The sequence below is a fragment of the Echeneis naucrates genome, chromosome 23 (genome assembly GCF_900963305.1).
Source record: "Echeneis naucrates chromosome 23, fEcheNa1.1, whole genome shotgun sequence".
NCBI lineage: Eukaryota > Metazoa > Chordata > Actinopteri > Carangiformes > Echeneidae > Echeneis > Echeneis naucrates.
In genome coordinates this window covers 13,756,466-13,764,458 of record NC_042533.1, presented here as the reverse complement: position 1 = coordinate 13,764,458, position 7,993 = coordinate 13,756,466, and the positions used below count along the sequence as shown (strand labels likewise).

General features: G+C 42.4%; 1 pseudogene; it reads left to right on the top strand.

Annotated features, from left to right (window-relative positions):
* The first annotated feature begins 2,889 nt into the window (after positions 1-2,889).
* LOC115037227 (fish-egg lectin-like) lies at positions 2,890-7,728 on the top strand (annotated as a pseudogene).
* The last annotated feature ends 265 nt before the right edge of the window (positions 7,729-7,993 follow it).

Sequence of the window (7,993 nt, the reverse complement as noted above, 5' to 3'; positions counted from 1 at the left end):
CCTTTTTCCTTTTATATAGATATATGCAACTGCTTACATTGCTTTATGTTTGCTACTTCAAAAGGGAGGTTTCTATCAAAGTCCAAATTATCTCTCTGTCCTGCTGCATGGACTAAAGTTCACCAATTCTCACTCTCCCAGGTTGCTGACAATTGCAGCTGTCAAGTGTTACAACCAAGTGAGGAAATTTCAAAATATAAGCACAACAACATTCCCAGTATACAAAACAATGCAATAAAAATAATTATAAAAACACAAAAACGAAACTACACATCAAAATCACAGATGCTGCAAATTAAAAATACACTGAGAGGCTTAAACTCCCACATACCATCATCTTTTATTTATTTATTGTTTTTTTCACTGTGTGACAATAACATGAGGGCACAATCACGACACAGCCACCAGGTTTCTGCCAGCAGAGTAGTAACAGGATGTTGTGTAGGTGCCAACCAACACATGCCACCTCCCCAGCCAAACCTGTGCTTCCTGCCAGTCCACGGATTCTCACACAACACACAACACAACACATGGTGAAAAACTAGATGCAGACAACAACATGCCAGTAACACCTGTTAAAACTTTTCCTGGTTGAATTAAAATTGCTGTTTTGTTGTTTATGCACTTCATAGGTATCTTCCTGGTTCTGATTTCTGTTCTGACCTTAATAACCACTCTCAACTCTCTCAGCTGTATTTTTAAAAACAAACTCTTTTCTATTCTGTTATATGCAGTTTTTTTTTTTTTTCATCTAGTTTGCTCCCTAGCGAAGTGAATAAACATCTGACCACTCAAATTGATTTTTTTGTGTGTTCTACATACTCTTATTTAAGCTTCTAATGGAAAACTGCCTGCATAGAAAATTGGATGCTTTACTTTCAGCTGTAAGAAACAAACGTTCTGTCAAACTGAACTGCAACACCTGGAGAAAATTCCCTGTGGGCGAATTCCAAGGTAAACAAGTAAGCTTTTATCATTGTGCGCAGAACAGGAGCGAAACCATGAGAAATGAGTTTTTATGGATCAGACCCCATCACAAGGTCATCATGTGTGAAAAGGGGTCCACACACTGGTGGCAATGGGAAGAAAAGAAGCTGGATCTCTGGATGTGAAGACTAGCTAGATGCAATGGAGCAGCAATACAGATGTAACACTAGATTGGGCTCGACAGAGACAATGTGATTGTGATGAAATCTGAGCAGTTAGATGAAGGAGTATGGTGAAAGAGGGGGAGCATGAGAAAGACTCATTAATGAAAGAGGCCAAAAGTCTCCCTGACTGAATTTAACTTCCTGTGGAGAGAAACATGTCTTTACTGACGGAGCATTGGCTGGGTGAGACTGGTAAGGTAACAATGCAGTGACTGCTGGAAGCAGGATCAGAGAAACTGAGCTGGGATTCCTAAGATTCTCTCCCAGTTTTACCCGAGTCAACGGAAACAGCAAAAAGAGAATGGAATGCATCTGTTCCATTTTTATGCCCTGACGTGACATTTACACCCTGTCATATTTTCCAACACTGTGAAAGTCACTTAAATGTTCCCGTATCTACACAGTGCTTTGTCATCAGAAAAATGTTCCATGCCAACTTATTCCCTTTCAGGGAAATTAAAGTCATCCAAGGAGACCTTCAGATAACTGAAACACAAACTCTTGGCTTCATGTGATGGCGCAGGTCGTTTTTGCGGTGAAGTCTACTTATTGTAGCAGGAAGTCAAACTCAAAAGATTTCCCTCAGTTTTTCCTCTTTACTCTGGGATTCACCATTAGTGAAAAGAGATTAGTTGAATGATATCTCGTCCACAATCAACAAAAAATTAAGATAAATTAGCTGTCATTTGTGCAGGAAGATATAATTACTTTGGACACTGACGTGCAGATAGGTCTGGGTCGGGGACGAGGCTTGAAGCAGCAAGTCTTCAGCCTCCATTCACACGACAGATAGGCCACATAGACCAGATAGAGCAGATAGAGTCATCAGTTTTCATGGCTCTTCGATGTAGAGCCACAGTGATTCCTGGATTCCCTGTAAAGCCTCAAATCACATATGCACCTCTGTCAGCGCCTGCCACCCAGGACAGTGGCCTCCCCTGGGGCTTAGGAGTGCTGGAAGCGCCTACCAGCTTGCTGGGCTGAAGCAGAGGAAGGATTCAACCTCTAGCTCGAGGAGGAGACTCTGAAAGCAACTTGACAACACGCAGGCAGTTTTGGAAATTCAACCATCATCTCACTAGCTTCAGTGAGAGAGGCTCACTCGCTTAGGATGTCTAACAATAATTGTCACTGCATTGCATGGCACAATGCATGTTGGGTCAAGTCAGAGAGATAGGAGGCGCTCAGTTATAGAGCCAGGAGAGAGAAAATAAACTGGAGGGCAGAGACTTTGTAGAAAATGTGACTAGTTGTATTTATCAGCTTTTAGCTTAACGAATCTTTTATTAGTTATTTAATGGTCTTCAAACACTCCTCATAAATTAAGCATAAAGTCAGAGCAGGGGAAATATTCCACTTTTCTCAATTGTTGATTCTCCAGTGTACAAGGAAAATGGAGGGCTAAAAGGTGAAGGTGAAAGTTTCATTGTGTCCATTTCTCTGTGGAGTCATTGAGAACCACCACAGCTATACCAGCTGATACAAGTCCAAACCCTCAAAATGATATCTAGAACAAATTTTTTGGGATGTGCAAGGCGATGGTATCAGCATTAGTTCTGTTTTTTTTTTTTTTTTGCCCCTGTTTGTATTACGATGTGCACATACAGTGACTGTGTGCTGATAAAGAGTATAAAATATTTTCCTTTAATATTGCATCATCATACAGCCAGTGATTTGAACCATCAAGCCCAGGACACAAGGACACAAATGCAACTGCAATCAACCAGCACCGCGCAAAATGACGTAAGCTTAATTTCTTCCTCCTCATGGGCAATATTTCAAATGGACATGACCCGCTTACAATGTGCGAGTGTTTTGTGTTTGTTTTCTCTCCTGGTAGTTTTTATGTATTTATGTACAGAGGACTTGGTCCATTAGGTCCATTACTCTGACCTTCAGTATCTTTCCATGAGGCTATATGATTTGCAGATGGTGTAACAGCTCAGCTATGACAGATAAGGTCATCAATTTGTATTGTGAGTTTGTGTGGATGTGTGTGTGTGCGCTTGCTTTTGTTTTGATTAAATATGTAAAATATCTGTAGAAATGAGTCTGATGGGAGTTCTGAGCCTGAATTCATGCTGCAGATGGATGCTGTTAGTTTTCTTGTCTTGGAAGCTTCAGTAATAGAATCTAGCATTCCTCTCCAGACATTTTTTGAAACTCTGAAGTATGAACAAAATCTTGTTCAATGTATTTTTCCCATAAAAACAAAAGAGAGAGAAAAAAAAAGGTGAATTTAAGAACCTGGGCTGCATCCTCATCTACTCTGACAGGTGAGAGAGCAGAAAGGAGGAACATATCATCACATGATATGAAAACTTCAGACACACGGCAGCAAAACCATAACGTGATATAACGTGATATCAAATTGTAAAAACTCAGTTAGGTTCAGCACACTGTCGACAGTGGCTAGTCCTGTGGGAAGAGGAGGGATGTGTTGGTCTAGTGGCTGTGTGATATCCTGCTCTAGTGAGGTTGTGATGCGTGTGACCTGTTGCTAACTCGATGATCTAGCAGCAGTGTTGGTGCTGGTGCGAGTGGACGAGTGACAGATATCTTGCAGAATATTTTGGCGTCTTTTATCTTTACGTTTACCTCCATTAGAAAATCAAAAGGCAATACTTCAATAATGCCCCAGTGAATACTGAAACTCCTAAGAACACTGTCCTTTCCATCAGTTGCACATTTGCAGCCTTTCTTTTGCAGCGTTGTGTGTTTGTGCCAGAAAATCTATTTCTCGGAGCGGAGAAGGTATTTTTTCACATTGCCACTAGTCGCTGTGTGAAGGCAGTCAGCACATGGGCACTGTGATCAGATGTGTGTCGCACCTCGAGTCATCCCATTTTATTATTTCTCGCTGAGAGCTTGCCCTGGAGCGTGGGTGGAGCATAGACCATTTGGCTTGGCTTGCAATTTCCTCAAACTGCTACAGACAAATGGGTGTGCGATTTCCTACCACCACAGACAAAGGCAGGTGTGTTATTTCCTGAGACCAACATGGGTCTAAGAGTTAAAGTTCCCTTTGACAGTGTGTAATGGCTGTAGCGATGTGCTGCTGACAGAAGACTTTGAGGGCTCTTGCATGACGTGCTGCTAGCTGAGTAATTTCATGGCTTTCATGATCTCTTGCTTGAAGAGCTACAGTCACGGGTAAAAAGTCATCTTCCTAAAGCATGGAAATATTATCTTTTAAAAAACGCTAAATGTATTTTGTCATCTCTCCTTTTTACTATTTATTGACCATGATCATTTTCAATGTTTGCTCTGTAGCACTTTTGAGATTTTTCATTTTCATTTTTCATATATTGCAGTTATCTAATTATATTTAGCATTATGATCAATGATAAAACAGGAAATATCAATTAAATTCATATTTCACCTCACCAAACATGCATGGGCAGCAAAGATAGCTCCCAGACCCTGCAACCCCATAAAATGATTTAGCGTAAATCTTTAATTCCTTGGTTTAGTAGTGAACTTGGATGTTAACAGGATGTTAAGAAACGTTAATAACCATACTGAAAAGTATCCAAAGCATCTTGGTTATCCATTGACTCATTTCAGCGCAACAGTTTTTCTCGTGGCATCATGCTGAGAGGATGTACATGGATGGCCTTAGATGTTCATGGTGCAGAGAAAATGCCATGTAGAAATTCACGCAGTGAAGCTGAAGTCATGGGAGTGGCACAAGGAGCACAGCGAGTACTTTCCTTCCCTCAGTCCGTCGTTACTTTGGAGATCGTAAAGGAGCTCTGGGAGTGAGCTCTTTCTTGAGCAGTTTGCGTTCAGACTCACAGTCTGTATTCAGAAAAGCTGTCAGGACTTCTGAAACCTTGTGATGATACAACAGAGCAGTCATTGCCTCCAGCCATTTCCCAGTCAGTCTACACATCTATGTAAGGCCAACACAATCCCAACACTAAGGAGAGTTTACTGAGTGTTTAGGCCGTCAGCCTCTGCTATTGTCTTTCTCACAGGCATTCATTCATTTTCTATACTGCTTATCTGTCAGGGTCGCCAATCCCAGCTAAGCCAACATTTAGAGACACACAACCACTCACACTCACAGCCACAATTTCACCTAACCTGCCACATGCAAACTCCCAGGCTCGGGACCTGAAACCTTCTATTTGTGATGCAGAAGCACGAATACCATTTCCCTGTGTCGCCTTCTCTCATAGACATTTGAGTCTGATATGCACTTTCTGTAAGCAGCCATTTCCACTGCTTTTAGAGTGAATTACCCGGTACCCTGGTGTGCCGTGCCCCTCGCCCTGAATGTTGGCCTGGATTGGCTACAGCAGCCCCGTGACCCGGAAACGGAAAAGTGGGTAGAAGATGGATGGATGGATGGAAACTGAATGGATTCAGACAAGTTCCATGAGCAACATTGAAGAACAATTCTATTTTCTTTACATGATACTTGACAAAGAATTTCCAATGAGAGATCTATTTTCTCATCTCAGCTAAGACAAACAAGCTCTTAAACAATATACTAAACCAGCATAAAGCAGCAAAGACAGGAAATGATGATTCTGTATTTCAAGTATTTGATCACAAATTTTGCTAAGATGTGTAAAATGGACTGACTTTCCAGCGTCTGTGTTTATAAAACTAAATATAAGGTCCCAGATGTTAGTGGTTTGTAGATTTCCTGTGATGATTTTGATGCATTTGCGCTGACTTTGAGAATAACAACTGTTAGTAAGTTAGTTTTAAAGAAACAAAAAAGGACTGGCAGCCTCACAAGTTATCAAATAGATCAGGACAAAAGCAAAACCAACTTCCTATCCAGTCGGGGTTTTCTTGTAGCTTCAAGGTATTCCTTTTGCATTGCTTTGCTTTGCTTTTGAAGTTTCTAAATGGGAGGTACTGCTTCATAAAAGTTGTCAAACCAGGTTAGTATTTCAAACGAAAGGTCAACAAGTAATGAACTAAAAATTTCCTTCTACCTTCCGAGAACATCCCACAGAACCAGTTTTGATGGAGATTAGGCATTGGTCTTGAGTATATAAATTAATCACCAGATGGGATGAGAGGCAGCAGCTCCACAGAGGCAGACTCTGAAATCCACACAAAGATCGTCCAGACTCAAACAGAGAGACATCATGAAAGCTGTTGCAGCCTTCTGTTGGTGCTTTGTTACCTGGCTGGAAGTCAGGGTAAGTCACTTTCACACACGTTTTTTGGACACAGTTGATGGTTGGAGTAGTTTAAAGAGAAATTAATTAACACCTCCCCCCCATTTCAGCCTGGAGATGCAGTGAGGCTCCACGCCTGAGTAATACTTTACAGATTGATGCTGGACTTGGAAAAGTAGTGGCAGTGACCAAGTATAATCGAGCATATTTTCTCACTGGAGGAAGATGGTACAGTCTGGGCACTACCGGGCTCAGGCATGTCTCAGTGGGACCAGCAGGAATGTGGGCAACTGGCACCTCAAACAGACTATACAAGTACATCGCCGGAAAATTTCAAGTAGCCAGTGGTAACTATTGTTATTGCTATTTCCACATGAATAAATTCAGTCAGAGTGAGCCCACTTGCTCAAAGTCATGCAATCTTATGACAGTATTCATGAACCCGTGTGACATTGTATTCTCCAGGTTTGTCTCTGCAGCAGGTGGACGCTGGTGGTGATGGTCAAGTTGTTGGAATTCAATCCGGCAACCTTCTTGCCCGGTGTCTGAGAGAGAGCTCTGCTTTGGCCTACAAGGGAGTGGGCTCCCTGTACTGGACTTCCCTCTCAAGGACAATGAGATACTACAGCTGCAGTCCTAACAACGGCTGCTGGGGAGTGGACAGCAGCTACAGAGTCTACTTCACACAGGTTGGGCACTGGAAAATCTGTGAAATCCCTTCATGATTTTAATCTCATTATTCCTGGATCACAACTATTAGGTCTTCTCAGAAATCAGGTGAGGACCTAAATGCAGAGCACAGACCAGTCAGGTTGGATTGAAGCAATCTTTATTGGAACCAGGTGGTGAACAGGGTAAAGGGATGTAGACAGCAGGGCTGGAGTGGTATGCTGCAGGTGATGCAGGCAAACCAGAAAGCGATGATGCAGAGAGCAGGAGATCCAAGGCAAGGAGTTGAACAGGCTGGTGTGGGCAGGTAGAAAGCAGTGATCCTGGACACACGGAGAACTACTAAGTCGAACTACACAGAAGCAAAAGCATGCAGTCAGAAACGAACAATCTGGAATAATCTAAAAATGGTGAGGAGAGCTGGGGTTCTCACCAGCAGGGTGGGTGAGGTGATGAGAAAGTGCTTCCAGGGCTCTGCAGGATGGCTCCCCCACACCCAAAACAGACAAGATAGCCAGGGGGAGACAGAGGAACCACGAGGGAAGGGAAACACAGGGAAAACACTAGAGACTCACAGCAGTGGAGGGGATGACCATGACACACAACAACATCACAATCTGCTTGCTACTTATGACAGAGGATCACACCAAGCAGCTGTGGAACCAGTGGCTGGGTGAATGTGCCAGGCCACACCATGACGATGATTGAAGTGTCGACTGATGGAAGTGTTTTTGGGAGTGAATAGAACAGGCCAGGTGTACCAAAGTAAGCCAGGAATCCTTATAGTAAAGCAATGACAAGTAACCTCCATGTTTGGTTTTTTTTTTTTGTTGTTTTTTTTTATTAGACTTTATTTAAATGAGAAATCGTAAGCTCTGTGAAAAGCTACTGTTAATGAAAACAGAACTGATCTCAGATTTCTCTGGTTTCTCTGAACAGACTTGGAATCTCCCGTAGCCGCCCTCAAGGCACAGCTTGGCGACTTGTCTCAATGTGCATGTCCATCCGCCACGTGTCCTATGACCTGGG